General features: G+C 45.6%; 1 long non-coding RNA gene across 1 annotated transcript; it reads left to right on the forward strand.

Annotated features, from left to right (window-relative positions):
- Nucleotides 1-10,460: 10,460 nt before the first annotated feature.
- LOC146025667 (uncharacterized) lies at nucleotides 10,461-19,100 on the forward strand. The gene is made up of 4 exons (XR_014454260.1): nucleotides 10,461-10,723; nucleotides 11,466-11,660; nucleotides 18,008-18,080; nucleotides 18,823-19,100. It is a non-coding gene; the product is annotated as an uncharacterized LOC146025667 (long non-coding RNA).
- The last annotated feature ends 659 nt before the right edge of the window (nucleotides 19,101-19,759 follow it).

Raw genomic sequence — 19,759 nt, forward strand, 5'->3', positions numbered from 1 at the left:
CGAATGTTAAAAGATCATCCAACATATGGCATACAGCACAAAGCAGACATAAACCGCGTAATAAACACAGACCAGGAGGAGACGAAGCGGCGGGGGAACACAGCACAGATGATTTTTATCTTTTCGTCTTGTTCTTTAATTTTTATTACAAGGCATTACACTGTAAGGGTTGTGATGGAAATGTAAAAAACTCAATGAGCCATTAAATAGGTGACAATAATCTGGATAGAATTTAGAATATTTAATTAGCAGTAAAATACACAAAGAATAGTTCAGCTGCTTAAGTCATATGGCACCGGAAAAGATCAGCCGTATATGTAATGCTCTAACACTGTCTGGGTCTGTTCCTCACTCCAAGGAAATTCTAGAAAAGATATCAATCCACCTTGGGCCGGATGTGGACAGATCTTGCAGGTTTCGATAACATCCATCCTCCGGAGCTGAGCGTACGCAATTACTGTTGGATCTCCGATGGCTTCTAACTTTGAATGAGCCCCCAGATTTCTAACCAGTGTTGCTTGGAAACAAGCATTAATAATCACTGAAAAACCATATTGGAATATGTCCCTTGTCCGTTCTTAACTTGGACCTTTGTATACAACGGTTTCCAGGCCAATCTCTCAAAGCAAGGGCAGATTTGGTGCACATCAGTTAGCGATCACAGTTTCCAATTGGGGGTGGCGACAATACGACAGTGGGCAATGAAGGGGATGGCAAAGGACCATTGGGCCTGAACAGTTTCTGGGAGTGGCCTGGTTAAGGGAGGCGGTGGCTGCATGACGTCAAACACGTCTGCATCGACCCTACACATGGCCGGCCTGCTTCTGTCTTCGCAGCCGGTGTTGTGCAGGTGCTTTAATGTGGAGTGAAGCGCTTGCATTGTGGTGATTTGCCCACTGAGGGGGTAATTCTACTTTTACAAAGTCTCACAAAAATGCAAATTAATCTGAATCGGGTCCATAGTTCTTAGATCAGGTCCAACGAAGTCCAACTCTGTATCGCCCCCTATGTGTTTACAGTTAACTAATAATAACCTAAATGCTTCACAATGTCAATTATTAGACTCTTTCAAAAATATGTTCTGGATTGCAGAGGGTTCTCTGTCTAGTGTAGAGGTGTTGCCTGCCCGCATAGAGGTCTGCTGCTATTATTTAGATTTTGCCTGCTAGAGTAGAGGTGTCACCAGCTAATGTTGTCTCCAGCTGCTGCTACCATAGAGGTATCTCCAGCTAGTATAGAGTTGTCTCCTGCTACCATAGAGGTATCTCCAGCTAGTATAGAGTTGTTTCCTGCTACCATAGAGGTGTCTCCAGCTAGTGTAGAGTTGTCTCATGCTATCATAGAGGTGTCTCCAGTTAGTATAGTGTTGTCTCCTGCTACCATAGAGGTGTCTCGAGCTAGTATGGAGTAGTCTTCTGCTATCATAGAGGTGTCTCCAGTTAGTTTAGTGTTGTCTCCTGCTACCATAGAGGTGTCTCGAGCTAGTATGGAGTAGTCTTCTGCTATCAAAGAGGTGTCTCCAGTTAGTTTAGTGTTGTCTCCTGCTATCATAGAGGTGTCTCCAGTTAGTATAGTGTAGTCTACTGCTATCCTAGAGGGGTATCCCGCTAGCAGAGAGCAGGCCTGTACATCAAGGAGGTCACGATGGATCATTTGATACGTTATACAGCATATATTAAATATTAATATATATGTAAATATTATACCGATCACCTTTTCTAACTTTAATCAACCAGAAAAAGTTGGTGACACACTCATTAGCCATCTATTGTACAGTGATGCACTTAGCATTAATGGGCTGCATACTGTATACCGTAATGTGGATGCCTGCTTAGGCAATGAGAGACAATGCACCTCAAAATATTAATATTGCTGTGGGATATTAGGGTTAGGCTGTGGGAAGGGAGGGCTAAGGTTGGGCAGCGGGAGGGGAGGGATGGTTACAGTATATTAATGTTTTAGGCTGCAGGAGGGGAGGGTTATGGTTGGGCTGCAGGAGGGGAGGGTTATGGTTGGGCTGCAGGAGGGGTGAGTTATGGTTGGGCTGCAGGAGGGGAGAGTTACGGTTAGGCTGCAGGAGGGGAGGGTTATGGTTAGGCTGCAGGAGGGGAGGGTTATGGTTAGGCTGCAGGAGGGGAGGGTCATGGTTGGGCTGCAGGAGGGGAGGGTTATGGTTGGGCTGCAGGAGGGGAGAGTTATGGTTAGGCTGCAGGAGGGGAGAGTTATGGTTGGGCTGCAGGAGGGGAGGGTTATGGTTAGGCTGCAGGAGGGGAGAGTTATGGTTAGGCTGCAGGAGGGGAGGGTTATGGTTAGGCTGCAAGAGGGGAGGGTTATGGTTAGGCTGCAGGAGGGGAGGGTTATGGTTGGGCTGCAGGAGGGGAGGGTTATGGTTAGGCTGCAAGAGGGGAGGGTTATGGTTAGGCTACAGGAGGGGAGGGTTATGGTTGGGCTGCAGGAGGGGAGGGTTATGGTTAGGCTGCAAGAGGGGAGGGTTATGGTTAGGCTACAGGAGGGGAGGGTTATGGTTAGGCTGCAGGAGGGGAGGGTTATAGTTGGGCTGCAGGAGGGGAGGGTTACGTTAGGCTGCAGGAGGGGAGGGTTATGGTTAGGCTGCAGGAGGGGAGAGTTATGGTTAGGCTGCAAGAGGGGAGGTTTATGGTTAGGCTGCAGGAGGGGAGGGTTATGGTTGGGCTGCAGGAGGGGAGAGTTATGGTTGGGCTGCAGGAGGGAAGAGTTATGGTTAGGCTGCAGGAGGGGGGGTTATGGTTAGGCTGCAGGAGGGGAGGGTTATGGTTAGGCTGCAGGGGGGGGGTTAGGGTTAGGCTGCAGGAGGGGTGAGTTATGGTTGGGCTGCAGGAGGGGAGAGTTATTGTTAGGCTGCAGGAGGGGAGGGTTATGGTTAGGCTGCAGGAGGGGAGGGTTATGGTTAGGCTGCAGGAGGGGAGAGTTATAGTTAGGCTGCAGGACGAGAGGGTTATGGTTAGGCTGCAGGAGGGGAGGGTTATGGTTGGGCTGCAGGAGGGGAGAGTTATTGTTAGGCTGCAGGAGGGGAGAGTTATTGTTAGGCTGCAGGAGGGGAGGGTTATGGTTAGGCTGCAGAAGGGGAGGGTTAGGATTAGGCTGCAGGAGGGGAGGGTTACGATTAGGCTGCAGGAGGGGAGGGTTAGGGTTAGGCTGCAGGAAGCGAGGGTTAGGATTAGGCTGCAGGAGGGGAGGGTTACGAATAGGCTGCAGGAGGGGAGGGTTTGGGTTAGGCTGCAGGAGGCGAGGGTTAGGATTAGGCTGCAGGAGGGGAGGGTTATGCTTATGCTGAGGCGAAATGGTTATGTTTAGGCTGCAGAGAGGAGGAGTTAAGGTGAGTACCCGGAGGAAACCCATGCAAGCACGGGGAGAATATACAAACTCCGCACAGTTAGGGCCATGGTGGGAATTGATCCCATAACCTCAGTGCTGTGAGGCAGTAATGCTAAGCAGCAGCAGCAGCCTCCATCTCCCCACGGTAATGGCAGCGCTGAGTAAGTCTAGACTTACTTGGCAGCTGTGATCAGAGGGAAAGCCATAAAATGTGGGCCATTGCTGCTGGAAATGAGTCTATGGAACATAAGGGGCAGAGTTTTGTTACAGTATAGGACGGACTGCAGTGGCGTAACAATAGCCCCGCAGACCCCGTGGTGGCAGGGAGGCGCTGAGAAAGTGGGGGCACCGGGGTCTGCGGGGCTATTGTTACCCGATGCCGCCTGCTCGGACCTGCCGCTGCCGCATCTGTCTGCGGTCCCGTCCCGGCTCTCCTGCTGCTAATGAAAGCGACACACACAAAATGGCTACATAAAGCAGACAGTTTTTGAGGATGCTAGAGGCGGTCTGCTGTATGGGGGCAGCCATTTTGTGAGTGCCACTTTTTATTATACAGTAGGAGCCAGGAGAGCCGGGACATGACCGTAGACAAGAACGGCGGTGGACGCGGGAGAGGTAGGGGGGTTAACTCTTCTTTGGGGGGCGCTGCCAATATTTTTGTAAAATAAAATGTAATAGTTACGCCACTGACGGTATGTCTTACAAAAGTGGAGTGTTATTGCATCAGTGCGGCAGGAAATGTGTTATTACTTCATACTGTAGGTCAGGCAGGTCCAAACTGTGGCCCTCCAGCTGTTGTGAAACTACACATCTCAGCATGCCTTGCCATAGTTTTAACATTCCCTGTGGCAAGGCATGATGGGACTTGTAGTTTCAAAACAGCTGGAAGGCCATAGCTTGGACATGCTTGCTGTAGGGGAACATTTATTCCTCCCTCACCATTGCAATACAATCTGGATTTGCCAGTGTGCATTATGGTTGCCTAGTAATTCCCATGCCTCCATTACGTCAGATAAAAGTTCTGCCTACAATTGCATTTTGACCTGTCCTCCCAATAATTGTAACTGTGTTTTATTCTCCTACAATATGCATTGTGTGTAGTTATTTATTGCTCGCTGGTTGCTCGGGCAATGATAATCTGTACAATAGCACACACGCACACAGCAGACACCTCTGCACTCTGTGATCCATTGTGAGTGGGTTAGATTCATTTTCTTTAGTCTTTTTCCATATAATTGAATCAATGAAAGTGACATTTACTTGTGGCAATTCCTAATGAAACGGCAGTAATAGAAGCAATGAACTTTGGATGGACTTTTATGAAGCGTGCACCATCCCGGTGACCCTCTGCTGCGCAGGTCGTTCATCACTGCTATAAAAATGACAGAGAGAAAAAGCTTATGTCAGAAACAAAGTGTAAATTTAAGACTCTTGTTCAGCAGTTTTTCCTTCTCTGGCTCTCTGTGATCGCTTTACTGTGTCTGCACCGCACAGCGAGCGAGTACTACAGAGCGCAGAATATTTCATGTCCAATTACCATACTGTGTGACCAATATATAATTACATTATTATTATTATTATTATAATTGTTAATTTGTTATTATGCATGATTACTAGGACCATGACTACAACCACCGCAAACCAGCTTTGTATTGATATGTAGATAAATAGTTAAACATTACAAGCTATCTATTCTCTGAATGTTGTTGAGCATCATTCATCAGATACAATAATATCACGTCTGAGTCACCAAACTTAAAAGTCATATCTGTAGGATTCCCTTAGTGGCCAGTTTTGATTTAAATTCATTATCAGTAGTTGCTGTAGCCACCCCCACTGGCAATGAGTTCCAGAATGTTACTGCTCTAATGGTGAAGAATCCTCTTCAGTACGGAATTTCTTTTCCTCGAGCCTCAGTACATGCCGCGTGTCCTAAGTATAGGCCTGTTAGTGACCAATCATCTCCCAGTTCCATATGATTCCCAATCCTGTAATTGAACATACTAATCATATCACCTCTCAGCCTCCGTTTCTCCAGTGATCACATATTCTGCCTGGTTAACCTATCTATGTATTCTAGTGATTCCAGACCTTTTACTAGCTTAGTCGCCCTTCTCCAGGGGCGTAACTATAGCACCGCAGCCCCCGCCACCGCGGGGGGGGGGGGGGCGCTGTGCATGTGGGGGCGCCGGGGGCTGCGGTGCTATAGTTAAACCCCCCCTCAATCCCCCGCAGACTTACCTATCGCGCTGGTCCCGGCGGCTCCGTTCTTCTGCTGAGGACCACCACAAAATGGCCGCCCCCATATAGCACACAGTTCTCTGAAACTGTCTGCTGTATGGGGGTGGCCATTTTCTGGTGGTCCTCAGCAGAACAACGGAGCAGCCGGGACCAGCGCGATAGGTAAGGCTGTGGGGGATTGAGGGGGGGTTTGCATGGGCGGCGGGGCGGAGGGGTAGGGGTGCTCGGCGGGGCGGCAACGGGGGGGCGCCCCCCCTAACGGCGGGGGGGCGCCCAAAACGTAGCTACGCCACTGCCCTTCTCTGTACCGGTTCCAATTCATTTGTCTTTTTTAAGGGGCGGTGCCCAGAACTGAGCACAATATTCCAAGTGTGGTCTCACCAATGCCTTGAAAAGAGACACTATCACATTGGCATCCCTTGAATCCATTCCCCTTTTAATGCATGCAAGTGTCCGGTTTGCTTTTGTTGCTGCACTTCAACAATGTGTACTATTACACAATTTTACATCTATGATTCCCTAAATTAACTCCATTTAGCCTATAAGTAGTTTGTTCATTTTCATTCCCACAAAGAATTACATTTATTAACGTTTAACTGCATTTTACACCTTTCCACCCACCTTTCCAGTTTATTTAAGTCACTTTGTAGTGTGTACAGAACCTCTCCTGAGTTAATTACCTTACTCAATTTAGTTTTGTCCGAAAATATTACAATCTTGCTCACTACAGTATGTCCAGACCTATATCATTATTGAATATATTAACAAGGTGGGTCCCAATATTGAACCTTGTGGGACTCCACTTTGAACCTTACCCCAGATGGAATGTATGCTATTTACCAACTCTCTCTGTCCCTGATTGTGCAACCAGTTTGTAAACCAATTACAAATTTTATCTCCTAACCCCAAGTTACCTAGTTTTATCAATAATCTTTTATGAGGCAATCTGTCAAATGCTCCTCCCCTCCGCTCCCTTCTCCTCTCTGTACTCCTTCCTCCTCTTTGATCCGTCCTCTTTTCCCTTACTTACTGTACAGTACTCCTCTCTACTCCATTTTACATTTCTTAGTTTTTTGAATGCTAAAAACATTGTAATCACTTTTTCTCCCACGTTTTCTCACTGAGATATGCAATTGGTCTGTCTGCTATCATTAGCGTTTCTTCTAAGTTTCAAGCATTCATTTTCATTGCAGTCGGCAATCAAAAAGTTGGGATAATAGAATATATTTGATTATAGACATGTTATTGCTTAACTCATTTTAAACAATCTCTAAACCTACATACTGTAAGCTTTTTTATAAATTGTTCAATCAACTCTTCTTACAGTAGCTCATTTCTAAAATGGTCAAGACGCTGAACATCGGTATGTCATCCAGGGCTGTGGAGTCGGTAGATAAATGTTCCGACTCCGACCCTGACTCCGACCCCTCGTACTTCTGACCCCAACTCCTCGACTCCGACTCCTCTGTATTAATATGCAAATGTATTTGATACATTCCTTGCACCACACTTAAAAACCTAGGATAGACAGTTTCTTCCAGAAACATGTACACATGTCTACCCTCATACAGACAAGCAGGCATGCAGGTTTTAAAATAAATATAAACACTAACAGTTGAATCCAAGAAGCTGTTCCATCAAGTCCTTCTAAGCTCTTCTAGCTATAGAGAAGAATCTTCACTCAATAGGAAAGGTTCAGAAGTGTGGAGCATGAGTTCCGCATGCTTTGTGACGACAACAAAAATCAACGAGCCACAATCTCCGCTGGTTTGCTTGCTCGTCACCGTTCAATTTATGGACACAAGGAATGATTTCTTTACCGAATCGTTACTGGCGACGAAAAATGGTGCCTGTACATCAATATGAACCAGCGTAAGGAATGGCTTAGCCAAGGTAAACAAACGACCCCGCGCATGAAACAAGATCTTCATCCGCGTAAAAAGATGTTGTGCGTATGGTGGGAGAGCTTGGTTGAATTAATTTTTCGAGTCTACACCAGGTGATTTGTACCAACGAGGTATTGAAAACCTTATTGAACGTTGGAAATAAGTTGTAAACTACAAGGGAGAATACAATTATAAGTATTGGTGCTCCGAATTGTGCGTTGCGTGCCATATAGTGAAGCACATGAAAAGCATGCTTTTTCACGGTCACTTAACATGCATTGGTCTTTATTCTTACAGTAGAGAAGTCATTAATTATAATTTTCGGAGTCGGTGCATTGTTTGCCGACCCCGACTCTGACTCCAGGTACTCGAAATTTCCTCAGACTCCGACTCCTCGACTCCGACCCCGACTCCACAGCCCTGATGTCATCTGGAAGTAAATAAATGCATTTGGTGACAAATATATGGTCACGGGAGGGCTGCTGCGCATGCACGACAGTGCACAGCACCCATGGGCCTTCGGTAACCCGCTTACCTCTAATGCGTTTTTATATTCCATTTGCAACAATTATAGTGCTCAAAATTACTGTATGTGTATCGGGCACTCAGGGGTATGCAGGCTAAAGAACTAGTTGTCAAACCAATACATTTTCTGTAGGGATCATCATAGGGATTCTTGCCTTTTGGTCTTTGTTTTTGGATTTGTATATCTAAGGGGGTTATTCAGACTTGATCACTGCTGTGTGAATTTACAGAGCCTTGCAAAGTGAAAACCCGCCTTGTGGAAATTTGCGAATGGTTTGCAAAAGTATTGCTGATCATCGTACAGCTGCAAATCTGTACCCAACTCACTCACCATCAATGATTTTCCAGTATGTGCAGTCTGTGCTTAACCCATAGCTGCCTACCCTCCTGCATTCTGCAGGAGACTCCCTGAAATAGCAGCAATCTCCCTCTCTCCCTCATTAGTCTAGCAATCTCCCTCATGTCACCTAGAACACATTACACTGTTACATCATAGTTACCTCCCCTCCTGCATTCTGCAGGAGACTCCCTGAAATAGCAGCAATCTCCCTCTCTCCCTCATTAGTCTAGCAATCTCCCTCATGTCACCTAGCCCACATTACACTGTTACATCATAGTTACCTCCCCTCCTGCATTCTGCAGGAGACTCCCTGAAATAGCAGCAATCTCCCTCTCTCCCTCATTAGTCTAGCAATCTCCCTCATGTCACCTAGAACACATTACACTGTTACATCATAGTTACCTCCCCTCCTGCATTCTGCAGGAGACTCCCTGAAATAGCAGCAATCTCCCTCTCTCCCTCATTAGTCTAGCAATCTCCCTCATGTCACCTAGCCCACATTACACTGTTACATCATAGTTACCTCCCCTCCTGCATTCTGCAGGAGACTCCCTGAAATAGCAGCAATCTCCCTCTCTCCCTCATTAGTCTAGCAATCTCCCTCATGTCACCAAGCTCACATTACACTGTTACATCATAGTTACCTCCACCTGAAATAGCAGCAATCTCCCTCTCTCCCTCATTAGTCTAGCAATCTCCCTCATGTCACCTAGCCCACGTTACACTGTTACATTTTTTCTGGGAAAAAAGGAATGAGAGATAGATACATAGTTACATAGTAGGTAAGGCTGAAAAAAGACTTGCGTCCATCTAGTTCAACCTGGTACAACCTGGTATTGATTTACATTGAATCATCAGCACCATTTCCCAGCACATTACCAAGTACAGTATCTCTTACTAACTGCTTTGGGGCTCATCTACATTTGGATATAAGTCATTTTACAAGATTCCTCTCAGATGTAGCAGTACACACCCACGCTTCTAGGTGCCATGTTCACAATCTCTATTCACAATCTCTCCATATATGGAACTAGACACGCCCTTTGGGTGGGGCATGACACGCCCCCTCAATACAGTGTTTTGCCCCCCTTTGCAAAATTCTGCTACCAACTATAATCTCCCTGAAACTAGTTTTCAAAAGTAGGCAAGTAAGGCGTAACCCTTTGGGCTGGTTGGGCACTTTGCCCAAATACAAAATGGCCACGAGAGGGCTGCTGCGCATGCACGACAGTGCACAGCACCTCCCATGGGCCTTCAAGTGCAGCGGCAGCAGGCTCACAGCCCCCGCTCCCCCTCCACCCGGCTGCAGAAGATCCGCCCCCCTCCGCCCGGCATCTGGAGCCAGCAGCAGGTGAGATCCCCCGCATTACATACACCACCGCCGAAGCCACCCCCCGCGCATTACATACACCACCGCATACCGTGCACATGTGTGGTTGATCAATAATCATTAATGCTACGGATTGACAGCACACCGTAGGTCTGAATAGAGTCCTTTGTGTCATCTTACTATGGTATAAATACCCTTTGCCGATAACTGTTACTCCGACCAGGTTCTGTACGGAAATAGCTATTTCCTTATTTTAAATGAACTTTTATCTTCCCACGTTTTGTAGAAAATAATTTGTTAGCTGTTTTTTTTCTTTCTCGTAAAGCATTAATGGAGCATCTGTGATCTTCACAGGTAAGTATCTTCTACTTTACAGGTAAGTATCGCTTTGTTTTTACAGGTTATTCAGCTATACACTTATGGACAGTTCATTACAATAAAACACACAAATAAAACAATAAGGTCGCTTTTATTAAACTGGAACTCTGCTTTCGATGAAAGCCTGTTTGAAATCAAGGTTATTATTGGGCATGAAATATCAACATGCCAATACAAACATTTACTCACATAACATTAGTGAGCTGTTACTATCTAACAACTAGTTGACAGCAGAATAAATAAAGATTTAACACTTCACTTACAAACTATGGTGACACGTTACAATGCCAAATAATGCGAATAAATACTACACTGACCTCTAGAGATCGCTGTCTAAACCGTTACACTAGATTGTTATTACTTTGATAAACAGGCAAAATAATTGCTGGTAAAACATTTCCTAAATATCAATTACATTAAAATGTTAAACATTTCCACAGTACCCTTTGTTTCCTATAAGGCCTTTAATTACACAAATGGGTTATTATTGCGCAATAATCCTTCCTTCTTATAATAACCTAGAGTTAACTCTTTTTATGACTATAGTCAACTGTTATACAAGCGCTTTTTAATAACTGTCTATTCCTTTGTTGCAGGCTTTCAGGTCCCACGTCGCAATGTCTATTCCCTGAACAGAATATTTGTAATCCAAAATTTGGGAAGAAGTAGGTAAGTGTCGCTTGGCGGGGTCCTGATGTAGTCTATGCATTAAAGGGAAGAATAGGCTAATGGGCGTTAAACCGAAGAATGGTCTATAAATTACAACAGTCCCCAGCTGTCTGGCACTTCCAAATTATTGCTCCTCTGTGCTGAGATTATACTGCAAAATTGGTTTTGTTGTTATCCTGAGCCCCTTGCTATGTGAACTGTCCCTGCTATTGCTGGGATAGGCTTCTTATTACGATGAAGCACCGCTGCTAGTAAATCAGTCTCCAAATACAATGTCCTAGAAAAATCTTAGTTTAACTGGCAGTTGTAGTCTAAACCTCCCAAGTATGATAGTCTATTAGCTATTTCTGAAGCAAGCCTGGATTAGTTATAAGGTCCCTCTCTCTCTGTAACATCGACAGCTTCAGTAAGGATTGCTGGCAAGGAGCGTACGTCTTGAAGTCTATGACTACTCCTAATGTGCTGAGATAACCTTATAGCCAGACTCGGGGGGTGCAGACTACACTGGGAGATGATGTAGCATCGTCTCTTTACTTTATGCAGCTCTTACAGCTCTGTATGCAGTTTTATATAGCTCTTACTGAGCAAAGCAGTCTGATTGATGCGTGTGATACAAGTCCCTGGGACTTGCTAGAACAGCTGAGTGTATGATGCAGGAGGCAGGGCTGAGGGCATAGTGGGCGGCCCTTTTGGGCTGGATAGTCACTCACCGCGCCCCTTTATTGTTCCTTATCTGCTGCAGGATCGACTGGACACTCCCTCCGGTGCCGCCTCCACCGCCTAGTCACCGCCCGGAATGACGCAGACACCGCCTTCCTATGACGCTGCGGCCCGCCCAGGAACACCACGTCTGGGTTTGCAGGGGAGAAGTCGCCGGATCTCTGCTGCCTGTCACCGCTGAAGGGAAGAAGCTCTGCCGTCGTCTCTGGAGCCCCTGGTGAGTGTGCTCCGTGTCTCAGCACCGCTCTCTGCTTCCTCTCCAGCTGCGTAGCTCTGCTTGCTTTCACAATCTCTGGGGAACTGCTCAACAGCCGTTAACGGCTGTCAGTTTTTTACCCAGGCTCTCCTGGCTCACGGTGCCCGTCATGTGCACGGGCTGAATAACTTTATCGACACAGGGGTTTTCTGCCAGCAGTTCGTTGCTCCCTGTCTAATGTCTCTCTGGCGGGGAGCACAGTGTAAAACCATTAAAAGAACAGTCTCTTGCCTTCTGTGGAGGCATGCCCATAGACATACATTTAATGTCCCCTATAGGGTTTAATTATTACACAAAACATAAAGTATTCTCTATGAGACTTGTAGTATGACATTAACTGTACATTCATAACATATACATATCTACAACAAGGGTATATATCTACCCCTAACGTGGCGGCTACCACACACCTCCCCGTAGAACCTTGCATGTCCCCATGCAACAAATTTTAAAAATAAACGGAATCTTTCCTACTTAGAATAAGATTCAAAAGGAAAAAATAAACAATACTGCATTGCATTTGACCATGTCAGTAACACATTAAAAACTTTCTCTTTCTACTCTCTATACCTGAGAGGTAAGACGCCTTGTGTACTTCTGTTCGAACGTCTTAACTCTGAGGTATCCTGGGCCACTTCATCATGTGGAATGACAGAAACATTACTTTCAGGGAATACAGGAATTTCATTACCAAGGTTAACAACATTTGGATTTTCAGAAACATTCATAAAGCAGTAAGGCATGCCATTGGCTAACCCTGGCCAGAATAGCTTTAACATTTCAGGGAATGAGCCGCTGCTGTCCGTATCTGTAGGCTCCGAGACAGGAAGCTTAGGAATTGACACTGAATCATGACATTTCTTGAGTTGGTTTCGGTGTATTACTACTGAGTTTTCTTCGCCCAATTTTGAGATTTGGTAAATGTCCATTCCAGGGTTTGGTATTTCTTTGATGATGAACAGCTGTTCCTCCCAAAATGAATCCAGTTTGCTCTGTCGTTGGTTCTTTTTCTTCCAGACAACATCTCCCACTGCCAAGGGCTCTGCCAGTGCGGTTTCATTATAATACTCAGTCTGTTGTTGATGTAATTTATCCCTTCTTTGGTCAACAAGTTTGTAGGCATCACGGATTCTTTTTTGATGAGTTTGTACCCATTCTGTTTTTGGATTCTCCACTGAGGACATTTCCTGGGGCACTTCCAACTTTAGATCTGCAGGCAACCTGCCATTCCTTCCGAACAACAGATAGTATGGAGTGAATCCGGTAGCTCCATGCTCCGTGTTATTGTAGACAAAAGAAATCTCAGGTAGCAATTCAGGCCAATCTTGCCTTTCTGACTTGGGTAGGGCTCTTAGAATGTTAATTAGAGACTGATTGAGTCTTTCGCAGGCCCCGTTACACTGGGGATGATAGGCCGTAGTGTGTGTCTTTTTACAGCCATACCATTTGCACAGTTCTTGGAACAAGGTTGATTCGAATGCAGCCCCTTGGTCGGTGAGGATTCTTTCGGGATAACCGTACTGTTTTACAAAGGCTCTCCAAATTATTTCAGCAGTGGTTCGGGCCGTAAGATCCTTCACAGGCATGATGACAGCAAATTTGGAGAAGTGATCTATGATCGTGATGGCGTATTGGTAACCTTGGCGACTCGGTTCTAATTTCACATGGTCTATGAGAACCAGCTCCAGGGGATGATGACTAACAATAGGATGTAGTGGAGCTCTTTGTGACGTTGCCGGTTTCTTTTTAAGTATACATCTCGTGCAATTCTTGCACCATTCTTCCATATCTTTCCGCATCTCTACCCAAAAGAAACGTTGCCGCACAGTGGATTCTAACTTCTCAGCTCCATAATGCCCGGAGTCATTGTGATAAGCTTGGAGCACTCTGTCCTTCTGACATCTGGGTATCACTATCTGACGGATTAAAGCGTGTGTTTTGGGGTTGATGATCGCACGCACCAGTAGGTTCCCTTGGAAACGGAATTTGCTCCTCTGTTTGTATAATCGGATGAGCTCAGGATCCGCTTCTGGTTCGCATTCATACTTCCACCTTTTCTTAGCAGTTATCAATGTCTTCAATTTGGTCAACAGTGGACTTTCCCCCTGAATCTGCTCCCAATAATCTCTGTTTTCAGGGCTCGAAGTATCGGTTTCAGCTTGAGCGGCTAGCTGTTTCTTCTCCTTAGAAACGGTGGTTTTACCAAGGAAGATGTCTTGGAAAGCTGGCATTTCTATCTCTTCCCACTTGTCCGCATCTTCTTGAATAAACTGCTCTTGAGAGACACGAGAGAGAGCATCGGCGTTGCCATTGCTTTTCCCAGATCGATATCTGATGACAAATTGGAAGTTGGCTAACCGGGAATACCACCGCTGTTCCAGGGCTCCCAACTGAGCCGTTGCTAAGTGAGCTAACGGGTTGTTATCCGTGAATGCGACAAACGGGGTTGCAAGCAAATAATTTCTGAACTTTTCCGTGACTGCCCAAACGAGGGCTAACAGTTCAAGTTTAAAGGCACTGTAATTACTATCATTCCTTTCACTTTTTTTTAGGTTTCGACTAGCAAAGGCAATGATACGCTCTTGATCATGTTGCTTTTGAGACAGCACGGCCCCAAGCCCTTGAAAGCTGGCGTCAGTATATAGATGAAAGGGCTGACTATAATCAGGGTAGGCGAGGATGGGCGTAGTGGTCATTAACTCCTTAAGGGTATCGAAAGCTTCCTGCTGGGTCTCAGTCCAATTAATGGGAGTCTGTTTGTTCTGCTGTTGTCTATTGATCCCTCGTAGTAATTCGTGTAATGGGGCAGCCACACGGGAAAAGTTCTTTATGAATCTACGATAGTAGCCTATAAACCCCAGAAAGCTGCGAACGTCTTTAATGGTCTTTGGCACGGGCCAGTCTCGGATAGCTGAAATCTTATCTGGATCAGGGACAATTCCTTGGGCGCTTACAACATGCCCCAGATATTTGACACTGCTCTGAAGAAGGAAACACTTGGAGGGCTTGACCTTCAAGCCGAATTCTGCCAGTCTTTGAAACACCTCATGTAGATGTTGGAGGTGATCATGGTACGTGCTGGAGTACACTATCACATCATCGAGGTATAGTAAGACGATTTCAAAATTTCGATGCCCCAGGCAGTGCTCCATTAGTCGTTGAAATGTTCCAGGAGCATTACAAAGCCCAAAGGGCATCCTATCAAACTCGTAAAGTCCCATGGGGGTGGTGAAGGCGGTTTTCTCACGATCCCCAGTGGCTACCTGGATCTGCCAGTAGCCACTGGTGAGATCTAGGGTGGAGAAGTACGATGCGGACTTTAGGGCGGTCAGGGATTCCTCAATTCTGGGCAAAGGATAAGCGTCCTTATGAGTAACCTGATTCAGTTTTCTATAGTCGACGCAGAATCTCAAACTTCCGTCTTTCTTTTTCACGATGACAATGGGTGCCGCCCATGGGCTATAGCTTTCATGAATCACCCCACTCGCCTTCATGTCCTCTAACATCTTTTTCACCGGCTGATATAAGGCAGGAGCCAGCGTTCTGTATCTTTCTTTTATGGGTGGTGCGTTCCCAGTTGGAATGAAATGTCTTATGGTCTCAACTTTTCCGAAGTCGGAGGGGTATTTACTGAACGTTTGGGCGTTTTCCTGCACCACTCTCAGAACGCCTTCTATGAGTTCCTCCGGGGTGTTTTCCTCCCCGATGTGTATCTCTTTCCACCAGGGCTTATCTTCTGTACTTTCAGCTGTAGCGGTGGAGGATTGATGGAAGCTCACTACGTCATGGACATCTTGGAAAGCTATCCAGCTCAATTTCGCCAATGTCTGGTGATGTGCTACTCGGATGGGATAGTCATGCGGATTGAGCACTCTGACAGGTATCCTTCCATTGCTTACAGTGACAAGGGTTCGAGCAACGACTAGGTCGAGTCGGGATTGTGTTCTGCTCGGTTCCACCAATGCCTGATAGGATCTTCCCATTGGGCCACACCGGGCTTTGCACCATAGGATAACTTCCGTATTTGGTTTAACCACAAAGGCTCTCTGATCCGTGAACTTAACTCTTCCGATTTCTCCAGTTTCTTTCACAAACTGTTCTTGGCTACGCAACACTTTTATCACTTGACATAAGGCTTTTTGGTGACAGGAAGGCACGTGGGGTAATTCTGACTGTAAGGCATTAATCAGTTCATTGGGGCAACTTTGCAGGATGTTCATCCCGATGATTATTGCAGGGATAGACGAATCTTCAGTATGCGTGATAAGACACCCTTGCCGAGTTAACAGTGTCTGTCCTATTTTTACATTGACCTCACAATATCCTTCACAGGGGATGGCCAGGCCATTACTGGCTAGGAGTCTAAGCCATGTGGGGGGCGGTGGGAGTGTCTCCTTTCTATCCCAGAGCTGGCAAAAAAGTTTATAGTCTATGGTGGTGACTTGTGACCCAGTATCTAGAGTGGCGAGGACTTGGACATCATCGATATATACAGGTATTACAGGGCATCGCCCCGTATATCGAGAGCACCACTCTTCTGGGGACGGACCTATTGAGGGTAATCTCCCCGGGGATCGGCCTCTGTCCCCGGGGCATTCAAGTTTAAAGGTCTTTCCTGACGACACATTCGCTCAATATGACCACCGCGGCCACATCTCCTGCAGATGGGACGACCTTGGGCGTCGAATTGATCCGTTGGCCTTCGGCCTCTTCCTTGACTAGGGCCCCACCATCCGCCTCGTGAAGAACGGTCTCTAGTATGCCAATCAAAATCTGGTCTTTCGTTGGGTCGACTGTTTGCTAACCTCTGAATCTCTTTCTTCATGTCAGCCATTCCTGTAACTAGATCCTCTATCTGTCCTTTTAGGATGTAGTTTAGATCTCCAGCAGCCGACTGTGCATTCTGAGCATTCACTTGTTGTGTCTTAACCTCCTTTGCTGCCCCCAAAAGTTCATCTGGACTTGAAAATGAATGTTCCTGATACCCTGGGAGTTCCGGGAATCCAGCTCCAGTGTTACGCTTAACCCCAATTAGTTTAATGGCCGCATCTTTGAAATCTAGGAATGAGGCTTCGTCTTTTTGCAGACGCAAGAGTTTCAATTGGGTCCGGACACTGTCTTGGTGTACTCCTTCGATTAATCTGTTGATAAGAGCCTCATTTTCGTCTGGAATCTGGGCATCTTCTGCATCGAATTCTTGTATATCCTTCAGCATTTCCTGAAGACTCAGGGCGAAATCTCTCAAAGTCTCATCCAACCTTTGCTTTCTTGCATAAAACTGTGACTTTAACTCTGATAGAGTGGCAATATGGAAGGTTGTTGCTAGTCTCTGAAAAATCTGATCTGCCGTCTGCTTTTCTCTTGCTGGCCAGGACCAAACTTCCCTTAGTGCTGGTCCTTTCAGCTGCCCTATAACTATTTCCACTTGTTGCTGTGGACTTAATGGATGAAGTATAAATATAGAGTTCAGTTTCTTTTTAAATGCTTTCAATGAAACGCCATCCTTTCCTGTTTCTTCGCCAGAATAGCATGGAATCCATGGCGCTCCAAAATGATATGGCAAGGTAATTGGGTTAGGGGTGGCCATGGCTGGTTGCAGGGTTCCTTCAGCTGAATCTCCGCTGGACATTTTGCTGTTTTTCTTGTACGAATCCTGTTCGTGCGACGCCAATTCTGTGATCTTCACAGGTAAGTATCTTCTACTTTACAGGTAAGTATCGCTTTGTTTTTACAGGTTATTCAGCTATACACTTATGGACAGTTCATTACAATAAAACACACAAATAAAACAATAAGGTCGCTTTTATTAAACTGGAACTCTGCTTTCGATGAAAGCCTGTTTGAAATCAAGGTTATTATTGGGCATGAAATATCAACATGCCAATACAAACATTTACTCACATAACATTAGTGAGCTGTTACTATCTAACAACTAGTTGACAGCAGAATAAATAAAGATTTAACACTTCACTTACAAACTATGGTGACACGTTACAATGCCAAATAATGCGAATAAATACTACACTGACCTCTAGAGATCGCTGTCTAAACCGTTACACTAGATTGTTATTACTTTGATAAACAGGCAAAATAATTGCTGGTAAAACATTTCCTAAATATCAATTACATTAAAATGTTAAACATTTCCACAGTACCCTTTGTTTCCTATAAGGCCTTTAATTACACAAATGGGTTATTATTGCGCAATAATCCTTCCTTCTTATAATAACCTAGAGTTAACTCTTTTTATGACTATAGTCAACTGTTATACAAGCGCTTTTTAATAACTGTCTATTCCTTTGTTGCAGGCTTTCAGGTCCCACGTCGCAATGTCTATTCCCTGAACAGAATATTTGTAATCCAAAATTTGGGAAGAAGTAGGTAAGTGTCGCTTGGCGGGGTCCTGATGTAGTCTATGCATTAAAGGGAAGAATAGGCTAATGGGCGTTAAACCGAAGAATGGTCTATAAATTACAACAGTCCCCAGCTGTCTGGCACTTCCAAATTATTGCTCCTCTGTGCTGAGATTATACTGCAAAATTGGTTTTGTTGTTATCCTGAGCCCCTTGCTATGTGAACTGTCCCTGCTATTGCTGGGATAGGCTTCTTATTACGATGAAGCACCGCTGCTAGTAAATCAGTCTCCAAATACAATGTCCTAGAAAAATCTTAGTTTAACTGGCAGTTGTAGTCTAAACCTCCCAAGTATGATAGTCTATTAGCTATTTCTGAAGCAAGCCTGGATTAGTTATAAGGTCCCTCTCTCTCTGTAACATCGACAGCTTCAGTAAGGATTGCTGGCAAGGAGCGTACGTCTTGAAGTCTATGACTACTCCTAATGTGCTGAGATAACCTTATAGCCAGACTCGGGGGGTGCAGACTACACTGGGAGATGATGTAGCATCGTCTCTTTACTTTATGCAGCTCTTACAGCTCTGTATGCAGTTTTATATAGCTCTTACTGAGCAAAGCAGTCTGATTGATGCGTGTGATACAAGTCCCTGGGACTTGCTAGAACAGCTGAGTGTATGATGCAGGAGGCAGGGCTGAGGGCATAGTGGGCGGCCCTTTTGGGCTGGATAGTCACTCACCGCGCCCCTTTATTGTTCCTTATCTGCTGCAGGATCGACTGGACACTCCCTCCGGTGCCGCCTCCACCGCCTAGTCACCGCCCGGAATGACGCAGACACCGCCTTCCTATGACGCTGCGGCCCGCCCAGGAACACCACGTCTGGGTTTGCAGGGGAGAAGTCGCCGGATCTCTGCTGCCTGTCACCGCTGAAGGGAAGAAGCTCTGCCGTCGTCTCTGGAGCCCCTGGTGAGTGTGCTCCGTGTCTCAGCACCGCTCTCTGCTTCCTCTCCAGCTGCGTAGCTCTGCTTGCTTTCACAATCTCTGGGGAACTGCTCAACAGCCGTTAACGGCTGTCAGTTTTTTACCCAGGCTCTCCTGGCTCACGGTGCCCGTCATGTGCACGGGCTGAATAACTTTATCGACACAGGGGTTTTCTGCCAGCAGTTCGTTGCTCCCTGTCTAATGTCTCTCTGGCGGGGAGCACAGTGTAAAACCATTAAAAGAACAGTCTCTTGCCTTCTGTGGAGGCATGCCCATAGACATACATTTAATGTCCCCTATAGGGTTTAATTATTACACAAAACATAAAGTATTCTCTATGAGACTTGTAGTATGACATTAACTGTACATTCATAACATATACATATCTACAACAAGGGTATATATCTACCCCTAACGTGGCGGCTACCACACATCTATATGTCTGTAATCAGCTAGAGGGTTCCATTTCCAGTGATCTTTACCCCCCTCGCCTTATAGAACCTCAGATCATTAAAGTTTCATATTTTTTTAATGAATTCCCATACAATCCGGGAGCCAATTACATTTGTAAGCCACTTTTGCAATCTGTGTCCTGAAACATGCTATTTCCCATTCGTGGTCTAATAGTTTAGTAGTTAATAGTTGTTTTGTGTTGAAAGTGGTTTAAGTAGTTGACGTGTTATTAGCGATGCCGTTTGAAAAGTCATTATTTGCAATACCATTACGC

The sequence above is a fragment of the Crinia signifera genome, chromosome 1, assembly GCF_055691185.1.
Source record: "Crinia signifera chromosome 1, ASM5569118v1, whole genome shotgun sequence".
Classification (NCBI taxonomy): domain Eukaryota; kingdom Metazoa; phylum Chordata; class Amphibia; order Anura; family Myobatrachidae; genus Crinia; species Crinia signifera.